General features: G+C 44.0%; 1 pseudogene; it reads right to left on the reverse strand.

Annotated features, from left to right (window-relative positions):
• Window positions 1-17,346: 17,346 nt before the first annotated feature.
• Window positions 17,347-18,012, reverse strand: LOC147883450 (germin-like protein subfamily 2 member 1 pseudogene; annotated as a pseudogene).
• Window positions 18,013-21,064: the final 3,052 nt, after the last annotated feature.

Here is a 21,064-nt window from a genome sequence, read left to right on the forward strand (position 1 = left end):
TCCATTGCTAAAATGTGTTCTGTCTCATCCACTCCAGTTCCTCTCTCATTTGTATTACCATGAACCAGGTCTACATGGCGTGTCTCATCACTTCCTTTCTCATGTGTGGATTCTTGCACCTTAGGTCCCTCCAATGAAGTTGAACCTTGTTCAATGACACCTTGAAAGTATTCAAGGATAATCTTTGACTGCATTTTTCTTGCTTCCTCAATGGTAAATTCCTCCCACACATGTTGGAGGATCTCCAATGCAGGAACCAATTCAGGAAATCTAGGTGCTTTTGGCGGCAGCATCACAAAGTGCATTGCATCTTTCTTAGATAGAAGAAACGATTTGTTGCTCATTCTTGACTTTGTGTAAATCATCATTGTACTGCTATCTTTTTCAATTTTTATTCCTAGTAAGGTGCCCCCTTGAATCAAATTGCTCTTTGAGAAAGATACATTTGATGCCCACTCATCTTTCTCCAACTCTCTCTTTGTCATCACTAGAATGAGATTTCCTTTACTTAAGACCAAGAACCATGCTTTCTTTGTTGTGTCAACAACGGTCCAGTTTGTGAAGTCCTTTGGGGCATAAATTCTTCCATTGTATTTCAGTGTCATACCATTGACAAATACTGTAGCCTCAAGATCCATCCTATATTCAAGCACAACACAAATTTTAGGTACTTTGACAAACTACAATTACTTTGAAAAATCAAAAGTACAATGAGTCCCATTAATACACCTCAAGTTTTTATTCTTTCCAATCATATAAGTGTCAATTTCATGCTTTGGGAATAGCCTAAAAGGCTTTACAAGGCTTAGAGCATAAATGTGAAAAAAAAGTAGGATTTACAATGATCTCCGAATACAAATTTGAAGTCTGTCAGATATAAGTGCAAAATGCTCTGTCAACTCCCGCAACTGATATAAGTGTAAAATGCTCTGTCAACTCCCACAACTGGTACAAATATAATATGCTATGTCTAGTCCCTTAACTGATTCAACTGTAATCTATCATGTCCACTAATACAACTTTCAATCATCTTGAAAGTTTAAAAACCTTAATCGTTGCTTAAATGGTAGGGTTGTTGTGAGTGTGAAACCGAATGTGAACGAATGGACTGACTCCGATTAGGAACTAGTCGGGAAATTTTGAGCATGGCTTTGATTGGTTTTTTTGGAGTTCTCTCCTCTAAGGACAAACTAATCTATGCTAATCTAGACTACACCAACTATCGAAGCGAAGAAAAGCAAGAAATAATTTCTTTTCAATTGTTCTTTTTAATATCCTTAGGTTGTGAATTAAAAGCAAAAGATAATCTATTTTCCATTATTCTTTTTAATACACTCAGGTTGCGAGTTTAAAAAAGATAAAATTTATATTTTCAAAAACTAATTTACTTACAACTCATAAGAATTGAACATTCACATTAATAAGGAGTTAAAATCTTAATAAATTTGAATTTAAATAATAAAAACTACAAATTTAATTTGACTCCAAAACGTAAACCCTAAACCCTAAACCCAAATCCCAAAACCCTAAACCCTAAACTTCCAAACCTTAAACCCTAACTCCCAAACCTTAAAACCCTAAAACTTAACCCCAAAACCCTAAACTGTAAACCCAAACCTCAAAACCCTAAACCCTAAATCCTAAACCCAAACCTCAAAACCCTAAACCCTAAACCCTAAACCCAAACCCTAAACCCTAACCCCCAAATCCTAAACCCTAATCCCTAAACCCTGAATCCCAAAACCTAAATCCTAAACCCTAAACGCTAACCCCCAAATACTAACGCCCTAAACACTAACCCCAAACCCAAACCCTAAACCGTAAACCCCTAATCCCTAAACCCAAACCCTAAGCCCTGACTCCGAAACCCTAAACCCTCATCCCCAAACCCCCAAACTCTTTTTTAATTCAAATTAATTTAACTTAATTCACAATCATAAGAAGTTTAAACTTTGACAAAGTAAATTCTTATTAGTTTGAAATCACAAAATTTGAAATATAAATAGATTCAATTTGACTTAAAGTTTATGAAAAAATAAAGTAAAATTAAGAAAATAAGACTTAAAATTTTGAAATCACAAAATTTGAAATATAAATAAATTCAATTTAACTTAAAGTTTATGAAAAAATAACGTAAAATTAAGAAAATAAGACTTAAAATTAAAATTTTAATATTTACCTAGAAGAATATATTAATTCTCCCTAAAAAGAAATAAATTAAAGTAATAATAATGAATGTAAGTTAAACTAATTTTAAAATTTTTAAAAATGTAATAAAATTAAAATTATACTTTCTATATTCCAAAACAAAATGCATTTTTGTAAACTATATTTCAGAAAATTTAATTGAGAAATTAAACTAGTAAATTGAAAATGGAAGTGAAACTCATTTTAAATTCAAAGACAAAGGAAAATTTAAAATTCAAGTTTCCACAAGTTTTCCTTTTCGCACACGTTTGTCTTTTCACACTTTTCAAGTTTTCACACGTTTGTCTTTTCAAACACAAGGTTGTCTTTTATCACAATTTTCAAGTTTTCACACGTTTATCTTTTCAAACACAAGGATTCATAGTTCAAAAAAAGGCTAAAAATTTGAAATTCAAGTTTCCACATGTTTCTCTTTTCAAACACCAAGGTTTATAGTTTTGTTTGTTTAAGTTTCGACTAAATCACACACCAATCTCCTCTAATATGCCTCGTTTATCATAGCTCCCAAATTCTTCCATCAAAACATCTCTCCTTGATCGTCGCCCACTCATTTCTCCTCCTCATTGGTAAGATTTTCTATCTCGATCGTACTTTCTCTTGTGCCCTCCCTCTCTAAATTTTCAAATACCAAGGTTTATAGTTTTGTTTGTTTAAGTTTCGACTACATCACACACCAATCTCCTCTAATATGCCTCATTGATCGTAGCTCCCGAATTCTTCCATCAAAACATCTCTCCTTGATCAATATCGCCCACTCATTTCTCCTCCTCATTGGTAAGATTTTCTATCTCGATCGTACTTTCTCTTGTGCTCTCCCTCTCTAAATATTCATCTCTCGTCCATTTCTCGTCAATCTCTCTCATCTGCTCTCTTTTTCTTCTCTCTCTCTCTCTCTTGCTAGTACGCTTCTCTCTTCTTCTTGTCTCTCTCTCTCTCTCACTCTAGTACGCTTCTCTCTCTCTTGTCTCTCCTCTCCCTCTCTTTTTCTCTTCTCTCTCTCTCTCCTCTCCCCTCTAGTCTACGTTTCCTCTAATCTTTATTTACTCTCTCCCCTCCTCTTCATTTCCCCCCTCTCTCTCTCTCTCTCTCTCCCACTCTCTCCTCTCCTTTTCTCTCTCTCTCTCACTTGCGGTCCCCACTCTCTCTCCCCCTCTCTCTCTCTCCCCACTCTCTCTCTCCCCCCTCTCTCTCTCGCGCACTGCCGCGGCAGTGCATCCCTCACTCTCTCTTTCACCCCCTCTCTCTCTCGGCAATGCCACCCCCTCTCTCTCTCTCCCCCCTCTTTCTCCCCCCTCTCTCTCTCGCGCTGCTGCGGCAGCGGCCTCCCCCCCTCTCTCTCTCTCTTCCCCCCTCTCTCTCTCTCTCCCCCCCTCTCTCTCGTGCTACCGCGGCAGCAACCTCCCCCCCTCTCTCTCTCTCTCCCTCCCCTCTCTCTCCCCCCTCTCTCTCTCACGTTGCCGCGGCAGCGGCCTCCCCCCTCTCTCTCTCTCTCTCCCCCCTCTCTCTCTCTCCCCCCCTCTCTCTCTCGTGCTGCCACGGCAGCGGCCTCCCCCCCTCTCTCTCTCTCTCCCCCCCCTCTCTCTCTCTCCCCACTCTCTCTCTCCCCCCCTCTCTCGCGCTGCCGTGGCAGCGGCCTCCCCCCCTCTCTCTCTCCCCCCTGTATCTCTCCCTCCCCCTCTCTCTCTCGCGGTGCCGCGGTAATGGCCTCCCCCCCTCTCTCTCTCCCCCCCTCTCTCTCTCATGTTGTCGCGGCAGCGGCCTCCCCCACCTCTCTCTCTCTCTCCTCCCCCCTCTCTCTCTCTCTCCCCACTCTATCTCTCCCCCCTCTCTCTCGCGCTGCCGTGGCAGTGGCCTCCCCCTCCTCTCTCTCTCTCCCCCCCTCTCTCTCTCTCTCTCTCCCCCCCCTCTTTCTCTCGTGCTGCCGCGATAGCGGCCTCCCCCCCTCTCTCTCTCGCGCTGCCGTGGCAGCGGCCTCCCCCCCTCTCTCTCACTCCCCCCCTCTCTCTCTCTCTCCCAACTCTCTCTCTCCCCCCCTCTCTCTCCCCCTCTCTCTCTCTCTCCCCCCCTCTCTCTCGTGCTGCCGCGGCAGCGGCCTCCCCCCCCTCTCTCTCTCTCCCCCCCTCTCTCTCTCTCTCCCCCCTCTCTCTCTCCCCCCTCTCTCTCGCACTGCTGTGGAGCGGCCTCCCCCCCCTCTCTCTCTCTCCCCCTCTCTCTCGTGCTGTCGCGACAGCGGCCTCCCCCCTGTCTCTCTCTCTCCCCCCCTCTCTCTCTCCCCCCTCTCTCTCTCGTGTTGCCGTGGTAGTGACCTCCCCCCCTCTCTCTCTCTCTTCCCCCTCTCTCTCTCTCTCCCCACTCTCTCTCTCCCCCCTCTCTCTCGCGTTGCCACGGCAGTGGCCTCCCCCCCTCTCTCTCTCTCTCCCCACCTCTCTCTCTCCCCCCTCTCTCTCTCTCCCCCCTCTCTCTCTCGTGCTGCTGTGGCAGCGGCCTCCCCCCCCCCCTCTCTCTCTCCCCACTCTCTCTCTCCCCCTTCTCTCTCGCGCTGCCGCGGCAGCGGCCTCCCCCCCTCTCTCTCTCTCTCCCCACTCTCTCTCTCCCCCCCTCTCTCTGTCACACTGCCGCGGCAGCGGCCTCCCCCCCTCTCTCTCTCTCTCCCCCCTCCCCCCCTCTCTCTCTCTCCCCCCCTCTCTCTCTCTCGCTGCCGTGGCAGCGGCCTCCCCCCTCTCTCTCTCTCTCCCCCCTCTCTCTCTCTCTCCCCACTCTCTCTCTCCCCCCTCTCTCTCGCGTTGCCACGGCAGTGGCCTCCCCCCCTCTCTCTCTCGCGCTACTACGGCAGCGGGCTCCCCCCCTCTCTCTCTCTCTCCCCACTCTCTCTCTCCCCCCCTCTCTCTCTCTCTCTCCCCACTCTCTCTCTCGCCTCCCCTCTCTCTCTCTTTTACCTCTCACCCTCTCTCTTTCTCTCTCTCTCTAAAAGTCTCTCCTCTTTCTCCCTCTCTCTTTCTCTCTCTCTCTCTCTTTTGCTACCGAGGCAGCAAGACTCTCTCTCTTATAATCTCTCTCTAAAAGTCTTTCCTTCACTTTTCTCTCTCTAAGTTCTCTCTCTATAATAAAATTTTAAAGAATACAAATTTTAAAAAAAGTACCTGGAAAGAAGTTGAGATCTATGCTTGTGCTTGCTTTTGCTCTTCCTCCTCTTTTTGCTTCTCCTCTTGCTCTTCCTTGTTGAAATGAGAGAAACAATGAGAGAAGGAGAGTAGATATAAGAAAAACTGGGGTTTTAAGTACTTCTCTCTCATTGGTCCTTCTATATCATTATCTCCTCTCCCATTGGCCTCTCCATTAGATTATCTTCTCTCCCTCTCCCACCCACTCCCATCCTCCCACCCCATTCCCACTCCCACCCCCATCCTCCCACCCCACCTCCCCCATTCCCACTCCCACGCCCATGCCCATTCTTCCACCTTCCCCATTCCCACTCCCTCTCCAACTCCCATCCTCCCACCCCACCCCTCCCACTCCCACTCCCATCCTCCCACCCTCACCCCACCCCCACCTCCCCCATTCCCACTCCCTCTCCCACTCCCACTCCCATTCTCCCACCCACTCCCATCCTCCCACCTCCACCTCTCACTCCCACTCCCATCCTCCCACCCCCACCCCTCCCCCCCCCATTCCCACTCCCATTCCCACTCCCACTCCCATTCTCCCACCCCTATCCTCCCACCTCACCCCTCCCACTCCCATCCTCCTACTCCCTCTCCCACTCCCACGCCCATTTTCCCACCCCCCCACCTCCCCCATTCCCACTCCCTCTCCCATCCTCCCACCCCACCCCTCCCACTTCCACCCCCACCCCCACCTCCCCCATTCCCACTCCCATCCTCCCACCTCACCCCTCCCACTCCCACCCCCACCTCCCCCATTCCCACTCCCTCTCCCACTCCCATCCTCCCACTCCCACTCCCCACCCCTCCCACTCCCACTCCCATCCTCCCACCCTCACCCCACCCCCACCTCCCCCATTCCCACTCCCTCTCCCTCTCCCACTCCCATTCTCCCACCCCCACCCCCACCTCCCCCATTCCCACTCCCTCTGCCACTCCCACTCCCATCCTCCCACCCCCACCCCCACTGCCCCCATTCCCACTCCCTCTCCCACTCTCCCTTTCTCCCGCTACCACCCTCCCACACTCCCTTTCTCCACTTTCCCACTCTCCCTTTCTCCCACTACCACGCTCCCAACTATCAATTGCAACACAGGGCTTTCTATGGCCCTGTTTAGCCTGACTAATGCTTTTTTTTAAGTTGTGTTAATCATCGCTATATAGCGATGTTTACCAGTGTCACTATATAGTGATGTTTACCAGTGTCGCTATATAGCCACACTTATATAGTGATCGTTCTTTTCCGATGCTTATAACGACGTTTGCACCCATTTTAAAAAAAAAAAAAGTGTATAAAACATCGGTATTTTCGTCGGAAAAGGGCCTATGCCTTGTAGTGATGGAGAGAATGTGGAGCTGAAAAAGCAACTCTAAGAGCTATTGGATGCCGATTTCATCAGACCATTCAAGAGCCCTTATGGAGCGCCAGTTCTGTTTATAAAAAAGAAAGATGGGGACCTAAGGCTTTGTGTAGACTATAGAGCCTTGAATAAAGTAACTATCAAGAACAGATACCCTCTTCCAAATATGAGGGAATTGTTTGACTCTTTGGTCCATGCTCGCTGTTTCAACAAGATTGACTTGACATCAGGATATCGTCAAATTATAGTGGCTGAGGAAGACATAAAAAAGACCACTATGAGGATGAAGTACGGGTCTTATGATTGGTTAGTTCTCACCTTCGAGCTAACCAATGCTCCAGATACTTTCTCCACTCTAATGACAAAAATTTTCAAAGATTCTTTGGATGATTTTGTAGTGCTATACCTCGATGATATTCTCATTTACTCTCGAACACTTGAAGAGCATCTACAACACCTAAGGATTGTGTTCACACCTCTTAGAGAGAACAAGCTCTACCTGAAGGCAAGCGAGTGCGACTTTGCTCAATGTGAGGTCTACTACCTTGGCTTCAAGGTAGCTGAAGGATGTATAATGATGGGCGAGGCAAAAGTGAAGGCAATCATGGATTGGCCAACCCTAAGGACTATTCATGACATTCGAGACTTCAATGGCTTGGCATCATACTACCAAGGATTCGTAGAGATGTACTCAGCTATTACAGCTCCTTTGACTCACCTCACGAGGAAAAATGTTGCTTGGAAGTGGACCGCCAAGCATGAAAAATCATTTCAAGATCTCAAAGATGCTATGACGAACCAGTCTTAGTTCTACCCGATTTCTCCAAGCCATTTGAAGTTCAGACAGATGCATCTGATTTGGCAATTGGTGGAGTACTTCTCCAAGATGGCCATCGAGTGGCTTTCGAGAGAAGAAAATTGATCGAGAGAGAAACAATTATCCCACCCATGATAAAGAAATGATAGCCTTCATTCACTACCTAAGGACTTGGAGGCACTATCTCATGGGTAAGCACTTCACAATCTTTACTGATAATGTTACTACTTCATACTTTGTAAGCCAGCCTAGCCCAAAGCAAGCTAGGTGGCAAGACTTTCTTGCAAGTTTCGATTTCAATATCAGATACAAACCCAGGAAGGAGAACACGATGGTTGATGCCTTATCTAGAAGGCCATACTTGTCTTCCCTTCAACTGTTGAAGGGAGCTACCCTTCTAGAAGAAATCAAACAAGGTTACATCGAGGATGCCCTTGCTAAGCACATGATGCAAGAAGGCTCCAAGAAAGTGCATGTGGAGATTCGAGATGGCCTCATCTTCTAAAAGTAAAAGAGGGTTTACGTCCTAGCAATAGGAGGTCTGAGGAGATGACTCATGAAGGAGCATCACAACACTTTGTGGGCTAGACATCTAGGCCAAGAAAAGACTTTGAACCTTCTCTCAAAGAGTTTCTGGTGGTCCTTAATGGAGCGGGATTGTGATTGATACGTAAGGACATGTGTAACATGTTTCCAAGATAAAGCAAAGAGAAGAAAGCCTGTGGGTTTACTCCAGCCACTCCCTATCCTTGAGAGATCATGGGAGAGCGTGTCCATGGATTTTATCACATGTTTTCCAGATTTGGAAGGATACACGGGTCTGCTTGTCGTGGTTTGCAGACTAAGTTTGCCCACTTCATACCATTCAAGGCCACTTGTGATGCAATAGAAATGTCCAGATTGTTCTTAAAACATGTTGTGAGGAACCACGAGGTGCCCAAGGAGATCATCTCAAGTCGAGATGGACGGTTCACAGGAGCATTTTGACAGACCTTATTCACACTATGTGGCACCACCGTACAGCTCACAAGTGCTTACCATGCTCAAGCTGATGGACAGACCGAGAGTGTCAATCAACTAGCAGAGGATTACCTCAGACACTACATACGAGGGGATCAGGCCGACTGGGTTGCATACCACAACAAGACAAAGCACCCACATAAGCGCACATAGATGCGTTTACTGAACTAAAAAAAAACTTACAAGTGCGTCTATTGGCGTGTCTATTTGCGCATCTAGAGACTCACGTCTAACAGTGCATCTATATAGTAGACAGATGCACGTATAGACGTGCATCTAGACGTGTAAATAGATGCTCTGTAAAAAATTTAAAAAATAGACAGATGCATCGTTAAGTGCATGTATAGACACACTTATAAACGGTCTTATAAACGTGTTTATAGATGCACAGATAAATGCTTTTTGAACAGACAGACACGTATATAGACGCGTTTATATATGCACTGATAGATGCGCTATATAATATATATTTTTTAATTTACAGAATGCTGTGTATGTTGTGTATGCTATATAGTTACAAGAATCCCATTTCCACATTATGTAATTCAATTCTTACAACCAACCGCATTTTAATTACGATTCCCAATAAAACATTACAACTCCAAAACACAATAAAATTGAAAGCTGAAAAAGTGCTTATATGTACATATAGCATGAAGCTAAGCCACGTCATCTGGCTTCAAGTACAAAAAATAACAGGAGTGTATATACAAGAGGCAAGAAGCCAAGCTAGTGGCTTTAAGTTCAAAAAAGAGTAGCTAGCACTACTTCTATGACTAATCCTCGCTCCCTTCCACGCTCCCTTCTACGCTCCCTTTTGCGCTCCCTTCTCCGCCTCCTTCCTCGTCTTCTTCCTTGTCTTCTTGTGCAGGGACCTGTCAACAAGGGACAACATATATCAATGTATGAAAAATCAAATCGTTACTTATAATATTGACATTATTTAATTACTTTCAAATACCTCAGGGGCCGCTCCAGTAGCTTGGATATACTGCTCCTCAGTAATCAACCCATCATGATAGAAGTGCCTCCATGTATCTCCTCTGCGATGGTGGTGGTGGTAGACTGTCTCGACAGGAGTAGGGTATCTGCCCACGATATCAAGCTACAAGATGACACAATTTGCGGAGGGGTTAGTACAAAGAAACAACCTCCTAATAAACTACATAACCAATATAATTTGAGATCGATACTTACAAATTGGGCCTCCCATGAATCAACACCCCCTGCTCCAAAATGCACGCTTCCATATTGCTCCATTTGGATCCTTCGTGCCTCCACGTGCTACAGACTGGGGTCCTCCCTCGCTGACTTCATTGATTTCTTTCACTTACGCTTGTGAGCAGTGTGGGGCGGGCCCCTTGGTGGTTGACCTCCCTCGAGCCTGGCAAGCTCCACTAGTGCCTGCCTCTTAAGCGAAGATCTTTTATTGCCAAGTATCGTAACAATCTTTGACTTGGCCCATTTATCTGTGAACTGACGATTGGGGGGTTAGGATACCTAGAGCGAACAACAGTGAGGGTCTCATCAGCCAACGTCTTTCACTGGTCTTTGTAGTGGATAAAGCAATCTCTGTAATTGTTAGCAATTACAGAGCGCATGAAGGCCATGATGTCCTTCCCCCGTGCATCCATCAAGATGCCTCCTGTCTGAGTGATGTCATAGAATATCGTACCATCACCCGGAGGCACGTCTAAATCATCTGAATCATCATCGTCCCCTACCACCACCCCTCCCAAAGCATTGTGCCATGCATCCCCCACCGCTCTCCCTACTACTACACCTGCTACCTTGTCGTGTCGAGCTAGTACGTTGGCCACTCATAGCTGGACACTGCATGGGACTACGTGGACCACTCGTAGCTAGAGAACCGAGTCTCGACTGCATAGGAGTACGCCAACAGCTCTGCGAGACAGAAGGACCTCCTGACGGCATGGGGGAAGGGGCATAAGATGGCATGGCAGAAGGGGCATCAGACAACATGGCGAAAGGGGCATAAGACGACATGGGAGATGGGCCCGCGCTGTGTAGCTGGCTAGGTTGTGCTGACTCCGCTGGGGTCATCTCAGCTGGTGTGGGGTGGTTTGGAGTCTATAGTGCCGACTCTTGGGGGGCATTTAGAGTACCCGTCATATACCTGTATAACTCCGCAGGACTAGGAAGGTGCCCTAAAATGTTATATAAGTCCCTAAAAATAGACTCTCGGAGATCAGGTGAGCCTGAAGAGCTTCTTGGCCACATGATGAACTGGAAAAAAGAAAAAAAGACGATTACTGATGAGCTGAGAAGAAAGGGGAAGGTAAGAAAAGATTACTATCGGAGCACGTCTATAGACGCATCTGAGAAGTGCATCTATTTTCGCATACAACAGTGCGTCTATAGACGTGGCTGTCTATGTCTACACACAAGCTAGATGTGCATCTAGACGCGCCTATAGACGCGATTTTAGATGCGCTCTGAGACGTGCCTATAGACGCACTCCGACAGATGGACTTTTCTAAAAAGTAGAAAAGGACATGCGCCCGACACAAAAACGTAACACTGATACCAAAATCATGCGTTTCTTAGATACAAGAAAGTACAAATCCAAAGAGAGCAAACTTCCAAAAAAGATCAACTGTAAAAAGACTTACCTTGGATAGAGGTATGGAAGGTTCTTCTCCTTTTTCAAAGTTGCTTCTCTTCCTTGTTCACCCTCTTCTCCTTTAAACTTGGAAGTAAGTGTGGGTGCCTTCCTCTTAAGTGTAAGCTTGGAAGTAAGTGTGGGTGCCTTCCTCTTAAGCATCGAAACTGTGGATCTGCTAATAGCAAAGCAAGCAAGCCGCGTGAAGTATAAGTAATGTGAAGAAAAGCAAAGTGAGCGTGCTTAAAGCAGATTTAAAAGCCGTGTCTATAGGTGCTTCTAATAGCGTGTCTATACATGCATCTAAATACATAGACAGACATGGTTTTAGACGCACCTTTAGACGTGCCACAGAGTTTAAAATTAAATATTTGAAGAAAAGCAAATTTTTTTGGGTTGTTTGTTTGTAGGATGTCTTCATCTTCAACAAGTAGCTCCAGTGAGGATGAATCCCTCCGTATCCACCATCGCGAAATGTGGTTGGAGCAGAAAATCAAATGTATGTGTGATTGATGTCAAGGAAACATGTATCGTGCACACAGGATTACACTCAATCACATCTCAAAGTATGGAGAATGGGATGCGACTGTAAACATGGTAAGTGTTAAAGAGTTAAGGTTGATTGAGATACCTATGGGTGTTCATATGTTTGAGTTATGATCCCGTTCTAATTTGATATAGGATGCAATGCAACACCCGCATATGTTTCCCTATGCTCACCGCGAGGAGGTGAAGCGTCGGCGATATGAGGTGGGATCTTCAGGAGGGACCGTTATGGATGCATGGAGTGATGGTGATAGTAACCCTTTGCCATTGCCTCATGAAGCCATGGAGGAGGAGGCATTTGATGATATGGTGCGGGATTTATATGTCCATCAAGGGAGGGATGATAGCATGGAGCAGGATGATCTTTTTACTAAGCATCGACTCCACTGTTTGAGGGGTGCACATTCTTTGTTCTACGTGCCTCCCTTGAGTTACTAAACTTGCAAACCATCTATGGATGGAGCAATGCAAGTTTGAATGCATTACTCAAGTAAGCTTTAAAATCTATTTTGCAAACATGGTGAATTATGCTAGTGGATCAATTACTTGAATGCTTTTCCTCATTTATGGTCTTCACGTGTAGGCTATTGTGTAAAATGCTTCCAAGGGAGAATAAATTACCGACCTCAAGAGATATGGCAAGGCAACATGTGACCTCTCTTCGAGGATTAGATTACAAGCGCATCCATGCATGTGTCAACGATTGCGTTTTGTTTCGTGGACTACATAAGGATGCAAGAGAGTGCCCTACTTGTGGAGAGGCAAGATATAGAGTAGATCTCAAAACTTTAGACGTGCCTCGTAAGGTTCTGCGACATTTTCCCATAATCCCTCGCATCCAACATATGTTCAAGTGCAAATCCATTGCAGAGGTCATGTCATGGCATTCCTCCCATCGATCAACCGATGGCAAGTGGAGAACTCCCACAAACTCTCCTGCGTGGAAGCATATTGAAGACACAGGAGCCTTTGATTGATGAGCTAGAGATACTTTGGAGAGGTATCGAGATGCATGATGTGAGCAGGCCTCCCTCATCACGAGACTTCAACTACAAAGCAGTCTTGATGTGAACGATGCATGACTTCCCAGGCTATGGCGAGTGTTTAGGTAAGCATTTCACTTCTAATTATGAATAGGCAAAGGATGTGTCACCCTAAACCCACCTTCAACTCTTAATTGCGTCTATTGTTCAAGTCTCACTACATCGGGTTACCATGCATGTCCTGTTTGTGGTCCTTCGCTAGTTGCCTCATGGACAGATGCATTGAATAAGGTCATCTATGAGAATCACCATCGATTTCTCCCACCTGATCATCCTAGATATGTTGCCCCTTGGAATGAAGTCCTCCCATAATCACTCACTGCGGGCGATTGGATAAGAATTTGGGACCGTTCCACGACTCCTCCACCACTTGGCATGAGCCGGTAAGGGTTTGTAACTATTGTGTGCTATATTTCCCGCTAACACTTCATTTTATCTAGATACTCCATCTTTTATCGTTTACCATATTCGTCCCACCTCAAGATCAATCACCTGCTTGATCCCATGCATATCTTCAAGAATGTGGCATCTACCATTTGGGAGCATTTGAATGGGACACGAGATTCCATAGGCATAAGGGAGGATCTACGTACCACACGGAGGATGCGTGAAGCTTAGCCACAAGAAGGACCAAATGGGCGTGTTTTTTTACCTCGTGCACCATGGAGGTTATCAAAGCCAGAGATGGCGGTGGTAAAGCGTGCTATTACTACAATTCGTACTCCCACTGGAGGCATGAGGTGTTTGAAGGGAGCCTTTACAAAGAGCAAGAAAAGAGGTGTAGAGCAATTATATGGTTTGAAATCTCATGATTGGCACAAGATGCTCCAAGTAAGTATTTTATGTGCATAATATCTTTTTCCTTTTAAATTTGTGAGTGAATAATTATAAGCAACTAATCAACCACCTCCTCGTGGGTTCAGTTCATACTACCTACTAGCATTTCACGTAATGCATCGAAGGATGTGAAAGATTGTATTTACAAGATGGGTGAGCTTGTGAGATACTTTACATGATACAAAATATGATGCGTATTACTGCTCCATGCAAGGTGTTCATATTGCTAATATGGTACATATTTTTGAGTTTCTTATTGATGTGGATAGCTCTCTCCCACGACTATGGAGAGATGATGAAGACCTAAGGATGACCTCTATTGTGCCTCAAGGGAAAGGACGCAACAAAGTAATAGACACGGAGTTACATAATAGTATCAACCTCTATTGCGTGCTTAATAGTGATGTGATGAAAAGATGGGTGACAAGATACGAGGATGCAAAGGCAAGAAGACAAGAAGAAAGGGCCCTCTTTCGTACACACCATGGATCTCGTGTGCCATACCCTCAGTATCTAAGAGCACTTCCAAAGGATATTCATGTGGAATGGAGAAAGCAGAGAAAGACGAGGGGATGCATATCACAATGGAAGAATGGGAGTATGCTAGGGGATGCATGAACAAGGTCGGTATATAGAATGTTATGCATAAGTTAGGAGCTTTCAATAATTTAGATTGCTTATTTAATTAATTTTTTCTTGGTGTAGTGCACTATGTTCAATGCTATATGGTGTGAGGGCAAACATTTTCGAACACAACGGATTGATAATAAGAGAAACACACAAGATTGCGGCATCATTGCTAGCTTTGAGGGAGCCAATGGAGCCATGGATGATTATTGTGGCATAATCCAAGATATTATTAAGCTTGACTTTCGACGCTTCTTTGTGTATGTTTTGGATGTAAAGTGGTTTAAGGACGTGGTGGAAAGAGGCCCTAATGCAACAATCAAATGCCATGCAAGTGGCTTTGTAACTATTGACTCCACAAAGTTTTGGCAAAGTAGGAAGGACACACTAGTACTACCATAACAATGTGAACAGGTACAGTGCACACATATAAAAATACTCGCTTTTAAATATTTGATGCAAGGAAAATAACATGATTGTATTTGTGTTTCAATTAGGTTGTCTATCAACCAATGGTGGATAATAATAGATGGTGGCATGTCATACCTATTATGCCACGTTCCAAAGTGATGTATAGTACATTTACTAATATGGAGCGTATGGAGGATGATCATGGCCATGGACATGATGATGACCGTGATACGAGAGAGGAGGATGATCATGAGATAGGAGATACAGATATTGAGGCCATTACCCATGAGGACGAGCCTACCATTGGTGATGTTGATTTCGATGAGCACATGAGTAGCACAAGTAGTAGTGGGTTGAATGTATTTGTAGATCTAAACACTTGTTTGGATTTTGAAGTAGATAGTTTGGCAAGGGTTGATCTCATTGAGGATGAGATTGAACCGTAGCCCATCATTGATATTGGCAAAACTATTTTACATATTGTCTCATTCTCCTCACCTCACTTAATTCTTGTATATGTGGGCTTGCAAAAAAGCATTGATGTTTTTGTTAAAATTATGTACTTTGGTAATCATGGGCAATGTTTGAAAAGCAATGATGTACACCAAAATCTCACTTTCTGTATTCTTTGTTTTGCGTCTAAATACGTGTCTAATTCCCAGTGTAAACGTGCTAATAGACGTGCTAATACACGCGTAAATAGACGTGCTGATAAACACAATGTTAGACGGGCCTATATTTTCTCAGTGTAGATGCGCAAAAAGAGGTGTTAATACACGTGCAAATAGATAAGCTGTTAGATGCGCTATTAGATACGCCCGTAATTTCTCTATTCAAGCAACGCCTATAGATGCGCCCGCTATTTTGCGCGTCTACCATGCGCGTCTATAGTTGCTTTGTGTTGTTCTGTATGTAGATGTTGTACAATTCACGTACAATGCTTGCAAGCACTATTCTACAGGCTTCTCTCCCTTCGAGCTTGGCTGTGGGTATTAGACCCTAGCACCAAGAGAAGCGGCCGTTCTAACCTCCAGCGTAGGCATGGCTCCAGTAGGAGGTGCGTTTCATGAAACGTGGGTGCAAAGATTGGCAGAGGCTCGGAAGAAGCTAGAGAAGGCCCAGAAAAGGATGAAGAAGTATTACGACGCTAGGAGTACCAAGAAGGAGACCTAGTGTACTTGAAGCTCGACCCCGACCATTTTGATTACCCAAGTGAGATCACCCATCGACTAGCGCGCAGATACTACGGACCATTCGCCATCGCCTGGCGCTACCGGCGCACTATCATGTGCACCGGGTATTCCATGTGTCCATGCTTAAGACCTCGGTGAAGGATGATGATCCTGAGAGGATCCAACGAGCCAAAGGCCCCGCACTCATCGTGGACGGAGGGGAAGCAGAGGAGCTCGAAGCCATTCTTATGCACAGGGATCGGCCGAATCAGTTCGGCGCTAACCGGATTTCTCTGTAAATGGCTCGATCAGCCTAAGGCATCCAGCTCGTGGAGGAGCAAAGCTTCGCTGTGGCATTTCCAACAAGTCGTCACCAACTACAACAAAGAACATCCTTTCCCTCGCCTGCGCGACGGTCGAAAAAAGAGGGGGGTGGTGTAACAGGAAGGACCTGTTGACAAGGAGATCCATAGGGCACCACAAGGCTTCATAAGCTCCTCTATTTCTTGCTTGATACCACAATTCGAGTCATTGAAAGGCTTTCGTCCCAGAGAGCGAAGGAACATCATGAGACATGCAGGCTTCTGTACCTCTACGCATTGGATCTCAAGTCTTTAGGGAAATGCTAAAAAAGGCATTTCCACAGAAAAAAACGGCAAGCAGTGGTAGCTGTCGCCAGCCATTTTATTTTCTGGAAAGGCCAACGTCAAGCGTTTTCAGGATGTCGAGGGCTCGGATGGCTGTCATCTTTTGACAAATCCTATCTTCACAACTCGGCGTACCGTCCATCTAGGTTTGATAGGGACCTACGACTTGATGGGGACCTGTGAACGTACATATATTATTTCTTTGAAAATAAGAGCCACGAATAGGATGGTGGAGACAATCTTAGACTTTGACGGTGGGTGGAATGCACCAGAGTATGTTAAAGAGGATACGCTACTCAAACTCGAATTTCTACACCTAGATGCACAAGAACCTTGGAGCCTGGCAGTGACGACTGAAGGACACTACTAATTATAGCCCTCAGTGTGTACATTAACCTTTATGAATTAAGCGCAATTTCATTTTCCATAGGTCAATGATTCATCTTTGATTTTCATCCAAGGATCCTATGATAGACTGTCAATCGTCTTTTGAATTAAGCGCAATTTACATCGTAATTCATTTTCCATAGGTCAATGATTCATCTTTGATTTTCATCCAAGGATCCTATGATAGACTGTTAATCGTCTTTTGGGATGAAATGACCGCAAGGCGCTGATCACCTCTTTTTCGCCACTTCCATCGAGTGTTAATACGTATCGGCAATCCTTCGTGAAGAGGAGAGCTAGAATTTAGTTTACAACTGGAACAAAAAATAGCCTGCATGCATCAGAAGTTTATAAAATCTTATAAAATGGAAGTAAGCCTGCGCTGTGATCAATAGAACTTGTTATACAGCCTTTAACAGCATGCACGCTTGTACACTAGTGGTACTGCTTGAAATGAATTATTCAGTTGGAAAATGATTGTTGCATTCATCGGAACATCTTCTCGAGCTTAAAGATTTCCTTTGGGCTGAGCCCTAAATTCTTCTGCAATACAACAGCAGGAATTGGTGGCTTTGATCCGAAAAGATTGAAGTTGAGCAGCGACGCGCCTGGGTTCTGGCTGTTTAACGAAGCATACGCCAGTGCTGGACCCTTCCCAACGTTGTAACTGTAATGCACCAACCCCCTGGGAAAGACGAACAGATCTCCAGGGTACAAAGTTTGCGAAAAGAGCACATTCGCAGTATCTATGAAGCCTGCGGAAACCGTGCCCTTCACAACAATCAGCACCTCCGTGGCCCGAGGGTGCACATGAATGGGAATCACCCCGCCAGTGGCGAAGTCGAGGCGAGCAACCGTGAGGCCTTGAGTGTTAAGGCCCCCGAAGTTGGCACCGGCAGCGGCAGTGACGGCGGAGCCGAAGGGGTTGGAGGTGTTGCCGGGCGTTCGGAGGAGGATACTTTTGAAGTCGGCAGGAGTGACGGTTGCGGGGTTTTTGCAGGGCAAACCATTGAAGAACGTGTGCTGGGCGAGGAGGGGGTCAGTGACGCAGAAATCTTGGAGGGGGTCGGGGTCGGCAGAGAGGGAGAAGGAGATCGAGGAGGCGAGGAAGAAGGCAAGGAAGAGGAAGGGAGCGGGCAAGAGGGAAGTCATGGCTACTAACGAAAGGAGATGAGAGCTCAGTGCAAGCAAGTAGAGATGCAAACTCGCAAGCAATGAGCTGCCAATTTATCACGTTCTTCTTCGTTCCGTTTTAAGGTTTACTGGTTGGCAGTATCGTTGACATACCTTCCTTGGTAGCTCGTCGTGAGACGTGCTTCCCTCCTTCCCATCACGTTTTGACCTTGCCCTCCCTTATGCATTTTATGTGTTCCTCTTCCCTTTCTCTTTCCACAATAAGTCGGCTGCATCCTAGCTTTGTTCATTTTGGTCTAAGGTAGTGTGAGCATATGTTGACCGCCATGTTTTTTGCATGCCTTTCCTCCTACTTTTGTTTATCTAATTATTATCATATTATTTTCCCATTATAGTAGCATATATGTCTTTACTCCCACTTTTGTTTATCAAATTAGATCAATATTATTTTCCCATTATATGGTTTGTGAAACCATACCAACTCCTTATCTTGACAATTTCATCCTATTATAGTACCATATATGAAAAAACACACATACACATTTTTTTTTGTGGAAAGTGGATCAGCACGCTCGCCCGTGTGTGCACACACAGTTATGCTTGTGGCTAAGATTTCTCACAAAAATTTTCTCTTGAAAATCATCAACTCCTTACAAGCAAGATGTCGAAACTTGATAACTATCATGTAATCCTTATCTTCTCATGTAAAATTTTGAAGACTTTTCGCAAACTCCCTCCCATGCTCAAAGATGGCATAAATTTCTTTGTGAACAATGTATGTCAACTTTTACTTTCAGCTTACTTTAGACTTGTCATGTGCATATATTTTTTACAAGGTTTTACATTAGTGAATAATCCCACTACTTCACTCATGGCATTTAGAAGTTGCAGCTACAAGTAAAACATATTGTAGCATTGCAATTTTCAACAAAACTTGTCTCTAAGAATTACAAACTTGTACTTAACACCTATTTCATTAATTTTGGACTTTTTCTGTTGTTTTTAGACGAAGCCCAAAAATCCTTCCCAAATGAAAAGTTTACTTTGTGAAAATATTCATCCCAAATCAAAATTTTACTTTCTGAAAATATTCTTCCCAAATCAAAAGTTCACTTTGTGGCACTATCATATTCACATAAAAATCTTGTTTTTTCAATCTATACTTTCATACTAACATGCACGGGGGGGTCACTTAGTGTAATATGTCTATATCATGTGCGTGCAAGGGTTCTTTTCTAAATCCCTATGTAACCTATTTGTATTTTGGGAAATTTTATAAATCCCCTTCTGTAAGTATATTTATTTTCCTAGAGGAATTTTAAAAGTCCTTATGTGAGTCATACACTACTACTTTTCGAGTCCCTTTAGGTAGGATGAGATATTTAAACTGCAAGATCTCTACATCACCTGCATTATTTGAATCTACACACAAAAAATTGAGGTACCGACTGCAATAATGGGCAATGCATAAGTTTAAGATGGGTTTGTGTCTTGATGATGCCATAAGGCAAGAGAAACAAAGAATAAAGACATATGTGTAAAAATTAAGAGGAACAAATATCAAACAAGACAAGTCATGTGTGCCATACACCAAGAGCAAAGAATTGTGCAAAGTCACTTGAAACGCGTAAAGAGCTCAAGAAACAACCTTTATAAAAATACTACATGAAAGATTGGGAGATTTTATAAATGCTTTATATCTTTCAATTTTTTACAAAACCATATGTATGGGTGTTTTAGCTAGGAGAAGGGATCCAATTTTACAAAGCATTCAATGACGATATATAATATTTATTTCTTGCCAAATACAAACATCTACTAAGTCACAAACCATGGTATTAAAACCATAGAGGCTACATTCATACAACATCTTGTTGTACCCGATGCCAAAATAGCATTTTCAAACTTGCTTAATGGCATTCATATAAACAAAAGTACCCAGGCGGTTCAAATCATCCACTTCTGTGATTCAAGGTCTTGCAAAAAAATAATTTAAAAAATCCCATCAAGAGAAAGCAAACTAAACTCAGCGCATAGTAATAATCGTAATAAAGCTTTTATCATATTCGAAAGATAACAAAGAAGCCCCTACCAAGTGCATTTAATGCCCCTTTACAAAGTCATTGAATACATTCCAATCATTCTCATCTAAAGTATACTTATTGCTATTACACTCATAGGTGAGGTTTGCCAATGCAATTACGCTCTCAATATTTATCATGTCAAGGTCTGTAAGGTCATATGTGAAGCATCTTGAACCTTTTGCCTTTTGATACCACCCAAGTCGGACTTTGCTTTTCCTTGTTTTGTGTTCTTCATGAAAGAATACGGCACAATCGGAACCTATTCCAAATAGGTTCTCATTTGATGAACAACAAGACAAAGCACCCATAGACGCGCGCACAGACGCGTTTCATGAACTAAAATAGAAACGTATGGGCACGTCTATTTGCACGTCTCGAGACCTGCATGTAATTGCGCGTCTATATATTAGACTTACGCGCGTATAGATGTGCACAAAGACGCATAAATAGACACGCTTATAAACGCTTTTATAGACGTGCGTATAGACGCAAGTCGAACAGACAGAAGCGAATATAAACGCGTTTTTAAACGCACTGATAGACGCGCCTTTTTTTTTAATAAATTTTACAGAATAGTGTGTATGTTGTGTATGCTATATAGTTACAAGAATCCCATATCCACATTCTGTAATTCAATTCTTACAGCCAACCACATTTTAATTACAATTCCAAATAAAATATTACAACTCCAAAACGCAATAAAATTGAAAGCTCAAAAAGTGCTTGTATATACATATAGCACGAAGCTAAGCCACGTCATGTGGCTTCAAGTACAAAAAATAAGGAAGCTAAGCCATGTCATGTGGCTTCAAGTACAAAAAATAAGAGGAGTCTATATACAAGAGGCACGAAGCCAAGCCAGTGGCTTTAAGTACAAGAAAGAGTAGCTAGCATTACTTATACGACTAATCTATGTACTCTAGGTCCTCGCTCCCTTCCACGCTCCCTTCTGCGCTCCCTTCTGTGCCTCCTTTCTCCTCTTCCTC

This window comes from Dipteris shenzhenensis, chromosome 28 (genome assembly GCF_047967505.1).
Source record: "Dipteris shenzhenensis isolate YYH24624 ecotype China chromosome 28, Dip_SZ_1.0, whole genome shotgun sequence".
In the NCBI taxonomy this organism is placed as follows: Eukaryota; Viridiplantae; Streptophyta; class Polypodiopsida; order Gleicheniales; family Dipteridaceae; genus Dipteris; species Dipteris shenzhenensis.